This window comes from Vulpes lagopus, chromosome 2, assembly GCF_018345385.1.
Source record: "Vulpes lagopus strain Blue_001 chromosome 2, ASM1834538v1, whole genome shotgun sequence".
NCBI lineage: Eukaryota > Metazoa > Chordata > Mammalia > Carnivora > Canidae > Vulpes > Vulpes lagopus.
In genome coordinates, this window is record NC_054825.1 from 108,927,085 (window position 1) to 108,943,825 (window position 16,741).

Consider the following 16,741-nt stretch of genomic DNA (forward strand, 5'->3'; position numbering starts at 1 on the left):
TGTGACCTGAAGAACATCACTTTGCCTCTCTGGTCTCAGGTGACAAGAGTTAGCTGGTCCAGAAGAGCCTGCGCGCTCCCAGCCTCACACTCCGCACCGTGCGGACCAGGGGAAGCTTTTCTGCGAAGTGCTCACACTGTGTGTTCTGGGAAGTCAGCTGTGTAGGTCTGGCTGGTCCCTGCACCCCAACACAGCATGGTTTTGGGCTTGGGGGAGGCCCAGTGGAAACTTAGCAGCAGTGAGTTTAATTTTCCACTTTAATAACTTCATTCCTGCGAGTCTGGAGAATTCTTTGGCCTCCAAGAGTGCCTTATTATATATACAAATCTCTCGATTCCCTATCAGCTGACCTGTTAGGCATTGGAGGACCCTTCCACACAGGTTAACAAGAATGAACTTGGGAGAAGGAGCGAGAGGCCCACGTGCGTTAGAAGAGCATAAATATTGCTAACATTTTCTCAGACATAGTCACTCACCTGTTTATTTAGGTAAAGCTCTTTCTCTCTGGGTCACAAAGCATTTTACAAACCTAAAAGTGGATGGTTTCTATCTGCCCAGAGGGCTGTTGATGAACAGAAGGCATGTACAGTGAGAGGGGGGGATGGGACTGTATACCTTTGTGCTTGGTGGCTACAGAACTCTTACTGGACACTCTTGGTGACACATCTTACTGGACATCCAGCCATGGACCTGAGTAAGTCGTTGACCCCTCCCATCTGTGTCCTTGTCTGTAGACTAAGATGTTGAAGCAGATGGCTCTGCAACCCCTTCGGCTCTAAACTTGTAGGATTATGAGAGGTAACTCTGGTTAGCAAGTGAACATCCAGGAGGCAGGTGACGGGAACCTAAGGGCTGCTCTGTGGACCTCTCTGGATCGGCAGCGTGGCTATGCTCAGTAACTCATTGATAAGGAAAAAGAATGGCTCCAGACTGAAAGTTGCCCCCTTTGAAGGGAAGAAACCAGAGAGCCACAGGTGGGAGCAGGGGGCGGGGTCCCAGGAGGAAGAGGAAGAGAGGGCCAAGCAGGGGAAGGTGAGCCCTGCAGGTGTCTCTTGTACCTCAGGTAACACATCCCGGTGTGGTTTGGGGAAGACAGACTTAGAATTTGGGGAATACCTCTTTGATTCACAGGAACTTGTAAAATACATTCTTTCCATTTCATCCTCATTATACCAGAGTTATTCAAGTAACTCTGTGACATCATCCTATCATGGGGTGATTTTCAAAGTGTTTTGAGTGACCAGAGTATGCAGCTTTTGTGGAGTTTGTATATGGACCAGATCCTCTGGCAGCACCCCAGCCCCCTGGCCCCTTCTTCCCTCCTCCATGCCCTGGAGTTCACATCCTGACTATTGCGCCTGCCGTTTCCCATGTGGTCTGGCACTGAGGGGACTCCAGGACCCTTTCAGAGGATCTACAAGGTCAGAATTAACTTTGTAACAATGCTAAGATGCCACTGACCTTCATCCCTCTTTCTCTGAGAAGAATGCAGTGGGGTCTTCCAGTGGCTGCTCCAGGTGTGGAGGCATCATGGCCCCAATAACTAATGGCATGCCTGCTTGTGTTCTCATGTCTTACAGTGTCTTGGCTTATCTCTTTGTCTCTTATCTTTGGATTTCTCTATAATTTTTGAGTGTGAAGAGGTCCTTAAACAAAATGGTTTTAGAAGTGCTGCTCTGGACCAGGCACCCCTGGTTGGCTTCTTTGCTCCTGTTCTCTGGTTCCACCCTACCTACCCCTGTCCAGTGTCCAGGCCACCCCCACTCACCTGTCACAGACCCATCTGAGGTGACTTCTCCAATTCACAGCCGCCATGCCTGTACCATGGCTGATCATTCTCCCACTGGATTGGAGACAGATACCTTCCAGTATCTACAACCTGAAAGGGGAGAGAGCCTGGGCATTATCAGAGCAGCACACGTCCATGATGGAGTTCTGCAAAATGGCAGCAGTCAATGACGGCATCTGCTCTGGGTTCTGTGTTGGTTCCAGACGTGGATCATTGGTTCTTGTGTTAATTCTCTGAGCCACCCCAGGAACTGTCAAATATCTTTTTATCACTTAGAGTTGTTTGAATAAACAGAAGCTGAACTAACAGGAAAAATTTAATATACCCCTCCTAGATTCCCCACTCCATCTGCTTATTTTGATCTACTAATTTACCTTTGGGCCCTGTCAGCTGGCAAATTGCTTATCTCCTGTCCGAAGCAGCCTTGGTCTTGCTCCCTGTGGGTCACTCCCCGGCCAGTGTCAGCACCATTCCAGGTCTGCCTGGCTTTGGCTGGTGGCTTCGTCTCTTTGTCTCTATGCCTGTCCCATAGCTCCTCAAGGGAGACTTCGTGCCTCAAGCTTTGGTGTTAAGATGAGACAAACGAAACCTGTAGTTGGATTGGTCCAGGCACTTTTTGGAGTATCTTATTGTTTGGGCACAGACCCCCAGAGAGAAACTAGGTGCCTCTCTCCCAGAGCAGCCAGATTGGCACAAAACCCTCTGGTAATAAACTGGCCATTATGTAGCATGAGAAAATTTAATTAAAAGAAAAACAACAAATATTCCCCATGAGGTAACAGGAAAGGTAACATGGTTCGTGTTGAACAATGAACATTCCCTCTCCCATTTATCATCAGCAGTGTGTTGATCAGCAGCCCGCCCCAAACATATGTCTGCCCCCCAAAAGATAGACCCACCTCCCAATCCCAGGAAGCTGTGAATGTGACCTTATTTGGGTAAAGGGTCTTTGCAGATCTAATTAAATTAAGGATCTTGAGATGAGATCATCCTGGCTTACCAGGGTGGGCCCTAAATCCAATGACAGGTCTCCTTACAAGAGACACTCAAAGGAGGGACAGGAAGAAGAGGGGAAGGTCACATGAGGACAGGGACAGAGGTTGTAGTGGTGCAGCCATAAGCCAAGGAGCACCTGCAGCCCCCAGAGCTGGAAGATGCCAAGAAAGGAAGCTGGGTTAGAGCCCCTGAAGGGGCACAATCCTGCTGACACCATGACTTTGGACTTCTGCCCTCCAGAACCGTGAGACATCAGATTTCTGTTGTGTTAAACCACTAAGTTGTGGTCCTTTGTTGTGGCAGCCCCAGGAGTCCACCACCCTAGATGGAAAGCCCATGATCTCAAGACTGCTGCTTGCTGGCTGCCCTTCTGGCAGGGTGGCTGTTCTGCTATCTCATCCAATGACCAGGGCCCCGTTCCCTACCCTTCCTACAGCTTATGACTGGGGAAGCCTCCTGTGTGCTGTGGATCAACTGTGTCCAGGTCCCCTGCCTTTGCCCAGGTTCTGGAGTAGCCAATGGTGTCCACGGGTCTCCCTGGTCACTAGGACTATTTCAGTGTTTCACTGGTACACAGATCATGACCCACGTGGGTTCCAGCAAAAAGCAAGAGTAATTTATTCTGAGATGAATGGACCCCAAGGGCCAGAAGCACAGTCAGGTCCTATGAAGAACCAAGAGCAGATACTGATAAGCGTTCAGAATGCAGGCGATCACTTGATAGCTCATCAAAGGTTTCTTTCTGTTCTTTTCATTTCTCTCTATACCAGCTTTCCTTGTCTCTGTGGGACAGCTCACGAAGGCCACCCTGCCTAACATCAATTCTAGCTTCCCAATTGGCCTCACCTTAGCAGAGCTGCGGGGAGTGGGCACCTCTCATTCCAGTTCCCAATTCTTGGGAGAGAGAAGCTAATTGAGAGAGACCCCCAGCTAAGGCCGAATGGGCAGATTCAGGAAGTCCAAGCGAAGTGGCTAAGGTGGCCCACTGGTGCAGTGTGGAGGGGTTCACAGAGAAGGGTCCCTGGTTTGTCCAAAGTAACGGAGTGCTGAGGGCCATGTCTCTGGCCAGAAGTGCAGCCCTTGCAAGGGTCTCTTCATCTTCAACCTCCACACACATGGAAGGCTGAGCGTGTGCATGTGCTCTTCATTTGCTATCTCTCTCAGGGTGGCCCTTGCCCACCTTCTTTCAAGGGGCCCATACATAACATATACTTGTTGAGAATGCCAGCCCTGTGTGCTCCCAACACCCCCACACTAGGCTGATCCTCTTTTAGGAAGAGCCTCCACTGCACGTCGGCTAACATGTCACTTGCCTACTCAATCTCCCATCCTCTGTCTTTGTCCCAGCAGATGTAGAGAGGTACTGATGGGAAGAACACCAAATCCCCAAGCCCACTGTACCCTTCGTCACCCCGGGGGTGGGGATTTCACCTCAGGATGATTACTGACTACCCATGCTGGAGACTCACCTTCACACCCCTTCCATGTGCACACGAAGGAGGTGAGAACTCAGGCGATGCCTTAGCTGACCAGAGGTCACCAACGTGGACATTCTCTGATAAGGACCCTGCAGAAAAAAGTGTTCTGTTTTTGTGTGTGGGTGTATGTGTGTAGCTAAACTGGCAGCACAAAGATTAATATCCAATTTCCGAAGAGGTGAGAGAAGGAAAAACAGTAAACGGGGAAATGGGAAATGCTGTGCCCCTGGCAGCCCAGGTGGGATTTCTGAGTTTCCACCCTCTGCCATTGCCTGCTTCATGGTCTGCTGCTCCCACATAATGGAATTTGAAAGTGCCTCCCAAGCAAAGGGCAGAGCACCCTGTTAGGTCTGAAAATGAATAATGATGAACCCTAGGCTCAGTCCTGGTTGGATAAGGATAAATAAAATTAAAATTCGGAAATTTGTTTTAAATGGGTTGTTAATTGCTGTTGAGCTTTAAATATTTGAGTTTATTAATTTCTCCCTCACCCCCTGAATTATATTTCAGCAACATTCCCCTGTTATTAGGCTATTAAGTCAGACATATCAAAAAGGAAGCATTTATTTATATCTTCAGAGACATGTACATCTAATTAAGACCGTGTTACTGTGCATATTTTATATCAGGCAAATGCTGTCTGTGATCTCAGCCTCATCAGCTCTGAAGGGCCTTCATGAGTGTTTGGAAGATATGACTTGAGCAGGATAAGGAAGACATCCTGTTAGATTTCCTATGAAACTTCACCTTGAAAGAAGTGGCTGCTCCTAGACATTGGAAAGACCCTTCTCAAAGTTAAAGAATCCAACATGGTAACCTCCAGAAAACAAGAGATCTGAACATTGGCCGCACTGCCAGAATGTTTCTGTGTTAATAAAAGTAGTGACACTGGCTAACATCTAGAGAGAAGCTCTTGAATGCCACAAATTCTTAATGAATGCTCAATACTTCACTTAAGGCTCACAACAGCTCAAGGATGGAGAGAATATCTTTATCCCCATTTTACAGATGAGCAAAACAGAAGCTTAAGAAGATGAATTGATTTGCCTAAGAGGTGGAGGCAGGACTAAAAACTAAGGCTTGCCTGACTGGAGCTCAGGCTTTTTCCATTGGGTTTCTTTTCAGAGTCAAAAAGAGTTCATTCATTCTAGAACTTTCTCAGCCAAGTTGCTATCATCCCTACCCCCCTACAAGGGGAGGAAAATTGATTCTCGCAGAGCAAAAATCACATTATTTTTATGTTTAAAGCACAGATAAACATATAGTGAGTTAATTGATAAACAGCGTTTTTGTGATACTAAAACTTAGGAAGAAATGTCTGAAGAGGCATCTTAGGGAGACGTCAGTGAAGAAGGTTCAGAAATACTGTTTCATAGCGATTGCAGAAATGCTCCCTGCCAATTGCTCACCTGTCTTCTGTACAACGTTAGAATCACTGTCGGCCTTCCTGTTGCTACTGCAGTTTTATTTTTACAGGTAAACTGGATGTGAACGAGCACTGTGGACTCCCCGTAATGGTAGGGCCCAAGCGCCAGTGCTGGATGGCGAATGCCCTTTCGGCTGTCCCAGTTTCTTATCTGATGAACTTCTATCAACAAACAATGGATTCTATTTCCAAAGGACATTCAAGTTCTCCATGTGAAGACATTCCAAATTGAGGGATGGTCATTTCACACTTTGGGGACTTTAGCCCAAAGATTCCTGAATCTTTCTTTCTTTTTTTTCTTTCTGTAATATTGTACAGGAAGCTGGTAGACAAGGTCTGGGTTTGGGTTATATCAGGAAAACTCAGGTTTGAATCATGGATTTTACCCCTTCCAGGTCAACGAGTAGTTGGATGAGATTATCAATCTCAAAGCAGCCCTGTTTTCTCACTGGTAAGCCTACATTCTGACTGTATGGTGAGCATTTTACCCATATTTTACCTGACACTTATACTGTCCACCATGGAGGCCACTAGTCACATGTGGCTATTTCAAATGAAATATATTAAAATGAAATAAAATTTAGTGTTTGGTCTTCACCCACCAGCCACATTTCAAGTACTCAATACCTGCATGTGGTTACCAGTCAGACAATATAGATGAGGAACATCTCTATCACCGCAGAAAATTCTACTGGACAGTGCTGCTCTAGAGATTCTAGAGACACTAATGCCAAGAAGGCAGGAACCTTGCCAGTGAAGGGTGGTTACTTTTCATTTAACAGATTTGTAGTGATGACCGCTTTGTGCAGGCTTCACTCTCAGCACAAGTCAAGATCTGTAATCAAACCAAAGTTCCTACACTTGAGGAGGTGATGATTACTATCCTTGTTACTGCAGGTTTTTATGATCTCCTGGTGAGTGGGCAGGAGGGTAGTGTTGAAAAATATTAGGAAGGAGTCAGAGTGCATGATTTTGAGTCTGAGCAGAGTGATATGAGTAAATTTACTCAGTCTCCCTGAAGCTGACTTTCCTCATCTCTAAAATGGGTATGGTAATAATTTCACAAGCTTGTTCTAAAGATTAAATAAAGGGATGGATGTAGAAGGTTTAACACAATGTCTGGCACAGTAGGTGCTCAATAAATTACTGCTTTCCTTGATAAGATAAAACAATCTGGTCTGGTTTGTTGTACTAGTTTATTCATATAATACGGTATTCCCTCTGCTGTATGGGGTTTATCGGTTTATTGTTAAGGATCTAGTTCAGGATGGTCCTACAGGCTACCTACCAAAATAATGCTTCAGATGCCATTGGAATCCATTCTTCAATTCACATTTGACAATCAATTGGTCACATAATAATCTTAACAGCATTCTTGTTGGTCTTGGTTGCTGTAATTACAGAATGTAACCTTGAAGAGGTTAGAGAAAACATAATTGCATTCGTGAGCCATAAAGGTAAGGAAAGTGCATGGCGGGGAAGTGATGTGCCCAAGGTCCCAGCTCTGCAGAGGCAAACAGACTAGAAGGTGGGTTTCCAGTCATCAAATACAATGTGCTTAGCATTTTAGCAAATGGCCCTTGATCTGCCACTCTGGCAGCTGCTCCATCTCCTCATAGAAAGTTACTGTCAACAGCTGCCCATCCCTCAGAATAAGTCTCCTCCTCTTGGGACAACGAAGTGGGTGTTCACTCAAACTAACACAACATTTGGTAACAGTCGTCTCGACCCCGGAGCAGCCCCAGTGCTGGGGGCTGAGGGAGAATTTCCCTTCCCTCGTTTTTAGGAGGCCCTGCTTTGTGCATTTTGTTATTTCCCCATCACCTAAGGGGTCTCTCTCCAAAATGTCAAGCCTGGGAGGTGGGAGGGGAAGCACCCTCTCTTCTTTGATGTTTAGGTATTGAGTGCTAGGGATCACCTACAAAGAGAGGTGCCAGAGTTACTCCTTTTGTCGGGTCCCTGCATGAAAAAGAATCTTGGGCTTCCACCCATCTTAAGTGACACATTCACATTTTGATAGAATTAATGTTTAATAGCCATATATTTGATTTTTCTGTTAGAAATGTTTTTTAAAGAATTAAAAAGTTTAGTGGCTGAGTAATAGGCACCAATATGGTTTTGCCATTGTATAAGACAAGTGTACAGTTACAGATGAATGGCGTTGTAGAAGGGATCAGATTGCACTTGGGTTTTGAAAAGTTTTCTTTTTTTTTTTTTTTTGAGAAGTATGGTTAGTCTTTATGATATAATTGACTGACTATGTGACAGAAAGCCTGGCCCTGCAATTTGATGCTGATTTAGATCATCATAAAGCGCTCCTATTTCCTTTGGAATCTTACGGCACTGGGCATGTACAAAAATGTCCCAACAGGAAGAGGAGGGAAGAGCAGGAAGTGTATGGATACTTAGATAAGTATGGAAACTGTCACAAAATAGCGTGCAGTCCTATCCCCTCCACACCCATGGAGCAAGTGAGCAATCACAAACTCGTTTGTACGTATGGTGTTGATTGCCTCGCTGCCTTCGCACCTTTTGCGGCTAGGGCATTTCTCTAGACAGGCTGGGAACCCTGGATGTTCTATAGGGCTATGCAAAAATGGGGACTGATTTCAGTTTGGGTAAAGGTAACATGACTAAACCTGAAAATTGCCTCTGTGTGTATCATGGCTCGTTTGGGGATTAAAATAACAAAATAATAGAATTTCTTGCCCCTGGGTGAAGAACTTTAAGGCAGAGTTTGCTTGGAGGATCCCTGGGGGCAGGTGGAATGATCCAGTAGATGAGCATGCACGCATCCGCCTACTGCATGTGCAGGGGCCTGGCACCCTCCTGGACCTGGCCAGCCTGCGAGCAGGAGCGCTTCATTGACCTTTGACAGTGTGATCTGCTGCACGTCTTTCCTCTCTCCGTTCTTGGCTTGTTCTGTGGCTCAGCGCCGCTCATTTTGGCTCCAGAACTCAGCGCTCAGTTTTCTGATAGTTACTTTAATTTATGACAGGGTTTGGACACACTCGTTGGCCATGACCTTGGCCCTCAGCCCAGAATATTATTTTCAGCATTTATCCTCTAGCTCTCTCATTGCAACCACGGGCAGGAGACGCTCTATCCTATCACGGCCCCATGGCTCAGGCGCAAGAGGGCAAGGGCCAGGGCAAACCTACTGCAGTTTCCACCCCAGCTCCCAATCAGGTACGAGGTCCACATGGGAGTGGGGCAGAGTGATGGAGGGGGGCCACCTTCCCTGCTGTGTGTCCTACTTTTACAATTATGTACCAAATACCTTTCTTCTGGCAGTACTGGAGGTCTCTACACTCATCCTGCAAAAAAACTTGGCATTCACTAAGGTTTTACATTTGGGGAGACAAAACATGCACACCTAGCACCTTGAGAAGATGCGGGATGCTACCTCCTGAGAAGTGCCAACGGATATGCTCGGATCACATACCCACCCATATGAAGAAGCACTCCAAAAGACGGAGGGACAACAATAAGATCTCTCCCAGAGCATTACATTCAGCCTGGTCCTGAAGCATATGACAGACATATCCCACGGATGGGCAGTCAAAAATAAGTGGCATATATTCCAAGTAGACAGGACCTACGTGAGCCACACAGAGAAGCTGGATCTAGCTGACGCACTGAAGTAACAGAAGAACGGGGTGTAAGTCCCCACCGCAGGGCTACAGATAACTACATAGGATGGGCACAGCCATTGCACAACACAACAGGTCCGACAGCTGACAAGAATCACCAGAGGGGAATTGTGCAGGAATGGAGAAGCTCTCCAAATTGACCTAGAAGGAAAAAGGAGGACATTGAAACTCCTGTAGGACCAGAGTTTGTATTTGTGTTTTTGCTCTACTGTTGTTTATTCAGGTGATACTCTAAAACACAGTCAACTCTGTACACCATGAATAATGGATTTCGTAATTTACATTTTTCTAATTGAAAAAATTTCAGGAATAGCCCCAAGTAAATCGCATGCATGATTTAACAAGAGATGAATACAATTTTAACTAGGAAAAAACTCTGAAGTGGTGCTGTTTCCTAGCAAAATAGCATCAGAGAATGGTTCTAATCCCTGGCTCTGTACTTTTATGAGATTATCAATGGAGATAATCGATAGTTTAGATAGTCTGTTTAGTTTCCAGACAAAATGCAGCGAGAGAACTAGAATCAGTTAGTCTACCTCTTAGTGGTTTAGCCTTTAAACTTCTTTTTTTTCTTTAAAGATTTTATTTATTTATTCATGAGAGACACAGGGAGAGAGGCAAAGACACAGCAGAGAGAGAAGCAGGTTCCCTGAAGGGAGCCCGATGCAGGACTCCATCCCAGGACCCCTGGATCACAACTTGAGCCGAAGGCAGATGCTCAACCACTGAGCTACCTAGGTGCCCCTGAAGGCATCTTTCAATTGATTCTGTAATTTGCTCTTCACGCCAGCTACAGAAGACTGGAGACAGTTTTGTTTGTCACCTGACAGCTTCACCCATGAGCCCAAAGTCACCTTCACCAGAGAATGGCAGAAAGGTCATTGCTCTGCCAACCTTCTGTGTTTTGGGAGCACCTACCACTTTGGCTGCTTGGGACCCTTCCTCCTTTCTGGGAGGATCACCTCCTTCTTAGGGAAAGCTGCTTCTTTCTCACTCCAACCACAGGCTCCTGGTGACACGCTCCCAGCCAGAGCACCTGACCTGAATTGAGGTGACCCTCAGAGTCTTTTTCAGGGACTTTTCGACTGTGATCAGGCTTGGGATGAAGAGGTGGGCAATTTAGTTTTAATTTTTCTTCTTGTGGCAAAAGTGTGAGATGTGTGGAGCATGGTAGGGGGCAGGAGATGCTGGTGGCTCTGTGTCCCAGCCACGTGTAGGAAGTTTAAGAAAATTAAGAACAGGGACACCTGGGTGGCTTAGTTGGTTGGGCATCTGCCTTCGGCTCAGGTCATGGTCCCAGGGTCCTGGGATCAAGGCCCCATATCGGGCTCCCTGCTTAGCAGGGAGACTGCTTCTCCCTCTCCCTCTGCCTCCCTCTCCTTCTGCCTCCTGCTCCCACTGTTTGTGCTCTCTCTCTCTGTCAAATAAATAAATACAATCTTTTAAAAAAGAAAGAAAGAAAATTAAGAACAGTATGCAGTGAGGGATGCCTGGGTGGCTCAGTGGTTGAGCGTCTACCTTTGGCTCAGGGTGTGATCCAAGTCCCAGGATCAAATCCCACATCGGGCTCCCTGCATGGAGCCTGCTTCTACCTCTGCCTGTGTCTCTGCTTCTCTCTCTGCATCTCTCATGAATACATAAATAAAATATTTTAAAAAGAGAGAGAACAGTATGCAGTGAGAAAAGAGAAAGTCTTCCTAGAGTCCAAATTTCTGGTTCTACTGTGATCCGTGTCACTCCTATGCCCCACAACCCTTTTATAATCTACTCTTGTATAAGAAGAAATAAGGCTCAATGAAGTTAAGTAAGTTGCCCCAGATTCTATGTTGAGTTATTGTTATAACTATGTCATTCACCGGTAGTGTCATTAGGCCCCTACACACGTAATCAATAAAGTTTCACATATACTATCTACTTTGATTTCTATGACAAGCCCTTGAAACAGATTGGGAAGGCACTGTGAACCCCAACTGTTGATGAGATGGTAGGTGACGTCCCTGCTCTCAAACAATCAGGGAGTGATGGGACGGGGGGCTTGAACCCATGTCTTCTTAAATAACACCGAACGCTCCTTCTAACCACACACCTCACCATACGTCCAAACATACATACAACACACATAGACGTGCCTGAATGGAAAGGTCCATTTCAATGAAAGATGAAAATCAAATATGGTGAAATAACAGTCCTTCTTAGAATTATTTGTAAAAAGTGCTTGAAGATATCGCTGCCCATAATTATTTGCACTTTTATTTTGTGCCAAAACATTGGTTTAGGATCCACTGCTCTCTTCTGTAGATCTAACTGGGATAAAATATTTTCCATTATCTTGAGACTTGATAAAATATAAATAGCTTGTACTTTGTCTCTCTTGGTTTTGATACCTAATGAAATGTGAAAAAGCAAGATGACACATAAAAGAAAAGCAAAAGATAACTAATTTAGAGATTAACTTTGGAAAAGCTCCAAAATTAGATCATGTAATTAGTTCACAGTTTAGAAGCCTTTGGTGGAATTAGATTTATGCAAACAAATTCCATTCACATAGTTTAGGAAGACTGAATGGTTTTATAGATGAATCACGCTGAAAATTGAGGCTTACATAAGCCCTATTCCTCATTTTCTCTTATATCAATGGGTTTTAACAATCAAGAAAATCCAAAAATGGGCACTAATTTGTTCACTGGAAAAACTGATGGTGGGCACTAAAGTGGTGGAAAGAAGGCTATATAACAAAGTTAAATTATAGTTAGTCTTTAAAAGGCATAAACATTCCTTGAAGGCAAGGAGCAAAGGTTGGTAGGCTCCAAATGTGATCTGATCTGGTTTTCACGTCTTTGTGGGGTCCCGTACTGGGGTGAAATGAGTAAGACGCTAGGATGGATCACGGGTTTTGAAGTTGTTTTTTGTTGCTGGTTCAGGAAATCCGGCATACAAAACGGTCAAAGGTGAACTGCTGTCATCATATGGTCAGGGATGGAAACACAGAAGCCCGGGGCTCTTTGATAATCAGCGGCCCCTGGAAGCATTTAGGACTCGATAACGATATGTTCAAACACTGATCACAGTGATGTGATCGTCACTTACCACATTACTCAATGGGAATTCCTCCTCAGGTCATGAGAATTCAGATTTGAGATTCATCTATGTAGATAACGACTAACCAGTATAAACAAACCAGGCAACTGACTAAGTAAACTCATCAAATATTAAAAAGAAAATGTTTTAACGAACTGACTGGGTTGGTTGTCAGTATGGGCAAAATAAAATGATTATTTCATTGTGTAAATACTTCTTGGACAGCTTTTCCCCATTTACAAACCAGCTTTTCTGTGGAAGAGTCAGTATGTGCATATACTGTCAGAGGACAGTGGAAGACAGGTCAGGGTCGTCTTGCATTTGGCACTTAGCCAATACACTTTTAAATTCAATTTGGATTTAGGCTCAGCCGTGAAACATGTGTCTCAGTGTAGGGCAATAACAGTTTTAGGTTGGAAAAAGATCACGGTGTGTACCAGCAGCCTCTCCCCAGGCTTCCATGAAAACAGCTGGGGCTGGTCGGCCTGTTCCTATCATGTTTGAGAACTATGTGTAAACATTCTGAAATAGGCAGTATTTCTAAACTTTGCAATGAGTTGGGTGAAGGTTTCAAGGATCAAATATTTGAAAATGTTTGAGAAACAAAAATTATACTGAGAGATAAACCCTTGAGAAAAATGATACTGAATATAAAACTGGCATTTTTAACATTTCAGTTTTGAGTGAAGACTTCAAATAGACAATCTCACTTGTTCCTTGCTGTTTTAATACAGATTCGGGTCAGTTCTGGTTTGAGAAAAGACCATGTCCTGCAATGCTTTTCTGTTTGCATGAAACCTGATGGTAATGAAAGGAACTGCTTTTCTTAGGAAAAGCAGAGAGGTTAGATAGAAGAGGAAGTCTGCAGGTTGTTAAAAGTGTAAATGCTGAGTGTTGCCTCCATTTGGTGTGAATTTGGTTGTGTTTAAAAAAGCAAGTGAGAATTATAAACTGTTTTCAGAAAAACACATATATTTCTGTTTGAAATAATTAAAAATTTCCAATTTTGTCAACATTTCTCAAAACATGACTGTTTCACTGACATTTCACATGTTTTATTTTAACATCAGGAGAGACAATCTCTTAAGCATATTGGCACATAGTTCTTCCATACATCCCTGGACCACATTTCTGTGATACTGGAGTAGTTTCCATGAAATTCCTGGAAGGGACGCTCAGTTGATGAGACACCAAGAAATCTGCTGACAGAGGACAAACTTTTTTCTTAACAAATTTTATTTCTTATTATATAATTAATTCATGATTATAGAAAATACAGCTAAGGAAAAATAATAAATAATAAGATGCAATTTTTTTCTTCTAAATCCTCATTAGAAATAATAATATTGCTATATCTTTACCCATCTATGATTATTTATGTAAAATAAATTCCCAGAAATGAGATTATAGCCTGAAGGCAAACAAATCCCAAATTCTGTGGTATATATAGGTTAACAAATTATCTTGCAGAAAATTCCTCTCAATTTATAGTACTATTATTAGTATATGAGAATATCAGTTTACTTGTTTTGTTTATGGTGGATTATATCATTAAGACATATTTTTAAAAATTTGCAGGTAAAAAGAAAATTTTCATTTTCCTGGACAAACTTCTGCACTGTCCATAGTTTTTCTTCAGCTTCTTCTAGCCTGCTAGCTGTCACCTTTATGTGCTAGTCTCCCCTACCCCCAAAAGGTATCTTGGGTTCCCAGGGAACCCTGTTCTAGCATGTTCTAGTACATTCTAGGATGTTCCTCTATAGGACACTGTTGCAAGGGCCTGACCTTTTCCTCCCTTAGTGTATTCTGTGTTCTTGTGTTCTTGGGCTGGTTTTTTTTTTTTTTTTTTTTTTGATTGGGGAGGGGCAGACGGAGAAAGAGAATCCCCAAGCAGGCTGCACGCCCAGCCTGGAGCCGACTCAGGGCTCAATCTCACGACCCTGAGATCATGACTTCAGCCAAAATCAAGAGTTGGACACTTAAGACTGAGCCACCCAGGTGTCCCAATTCTGTTTTAAAATATGCTTTCCCCCCCCCTGCTAATCCAGTACAATAATTTTTCCTGTGAATCCAGTACAATACTTCTAGTCAGGGATTAACAATGGATGGCATCCTCCCAGATAGACACAGGCTTATCACTATAGGAATCTTAAGAAGTAAACTCATGAGGAATGTGTTTTTAGTAAAGGGAAATTTTCTTGGAGACCTTCAACTCCATGCAGAGCATGGCCTTCTACCGTGGCCTTCGAACGGCCAGCCCAGCTGTTTTCCACTACCTGTCGGGTGTGGGATGCCCGTTCCAGGCTGGGCCTGGTGATGAGTTGTGGGAGTGGCTCCTTTATGGCAGGTATCCTCTGGATGACAGGTGCTTCCTGCACAGTCCCAGGAGCCTCGAGTAGGGGAGAGAACTTGGACTGACCTACTGAATACTCACACGGATTTTCCAAGTTATACATAAAATGCCCTTCTGAAGTACCTTCTGAATAATGCCTTTTTTCCCCCCTGGTGGGGGTAGGGAGTTCGAACAATTTTGTGAAGGTTTCAGTAAATTTTTCTTTAAAAGTTAGATACAGTTTTCTTTAAACGTAGACATAGCCAAGTGCCTATTCATTCAGACAAGTAAGTAATAGATGACTATGGAATAGTGCTGAGTTCATCCTATTCCCCATCCGTGTCTCAGACGAAAAAGACCGTTAGCATTTTCTGTGTGAACTTTTTGTCTTAGTTTTTATTGATGACACTGACTTAAAGACACTCCGGTTTAAGCTAAGAATATATAATGTTTAGGTTATATAACAGTTACATAAATAGACTAGAGACCATTATTATCTGTACTTCAAATAACTATTAATCAAGTAACCAGCGTTTTTGGGGGGTGGGGTGGGGAATGGGAGACTATGCTCTGTATTTTACTCCAGTGTGAAAGAAACAAATAAATACTAACACTCAACAACTAATTTTCAGTTGGTCACAAAAATGTATGGAGAAGCCTTCTGTATGTTAAAAGGGAAGTTGGAGATTGTTTCTGCTTTCCCTCCTGCAGCCAGAGCAGCAGTGTGGGCTGTGTGGGGTCAGAGGTAGGATTTACTAACCTTTTTTGTACCCTGTGAAGACAGGTGATGAGAGCCAGGCTAAGTATTTTTTGAATTGAGCAAGAATTCTTGAAAATAACAATCTTAGCCTTTCTGTATATTATGACCTACAAATGAAAACGAGGACCAGTTGAGGGGCAATATGTTTTTTTAAAAAAGAGGGGAAAAAGCACCCTTTTAAGCCTCATATCCTGATGCACAAGTATTGCAGATAATTATAGAGTATTGGGTGAGTGGGGCCCTGACTGCTGTGGCCTTTGGTGTGGCCTTCTCCTATTCACAGGAGAACAGGACTGTAGGGGGAGACCAGGAGGATGATTAAAGGGCTGCAAAGATGACTTTCTGGCAGTGTGATATTAAGGCCATTAATATGTCTGCATTTCAGTTCCAGTGTGCTAATATATTATTTTACCTATTAAAATATCATAAAGATTACCTATAATTAAAGATGATTTAGAGCCTAAGTCATAACTAGGTCTAACTTCATGCAAATACATTTAGAGTGAATTCACTGTAAAGTGAAATTTAGCTAGCCTAATGAAAACAGTATCTATAAGACACTGAAAAGACAGAAACGAAAGAGGTTATATATGGGCAGTACAATAAAAACCCTGACAACCCTTTTATGGATTCCTACCCAAATAGTTTTGTCTGGAAGTAACTTGTATAAAGCAGTGCTTAAGAGAAAATGTTGGTTAGTTTGTTTTCTAATCAACAATGCATTTCCAATATTGAAACTCTGTCCTTAATTTTCTTCATCACAGGGAAGACCCGGGCAGCCAGTTCCCCTTTTTCAAACCATCAGCATGTTTTACTTCACATTTGTACCAACTTGAAACAACAGTTACATTTGCAACTCCAGAAAGCAAAGATGAAACTTTGTTCTTGCTTTTGTGTTGCCCCGAACAATTTATTTCTCTCCTGGCAACAGAGTTTAAATCTCCCTTCCTCCCCCTCTCTCTTTTCTTCCTTTTCATGGGAACTGTTTGGTGAGTGCCGACAAAGCACTGTGTGTGTGTGTGTGTTTTTTTTCCCCTTTGCCTGGTTTCTGTGTCGGTGTGCACAGGCACGCATTCATTAACGTAATTCCTCAACAGCCAACAAGAGTGCATCATAAACCCGGGAGAAAGAGCCTCATAAATATTTAGATGTTCCCTCTACCTTCCAAACCGGAGTGAAAAGCTTATTTAGTGAAGAGTTGGTCCCTGGTTAATCTGCATGTGAATCAA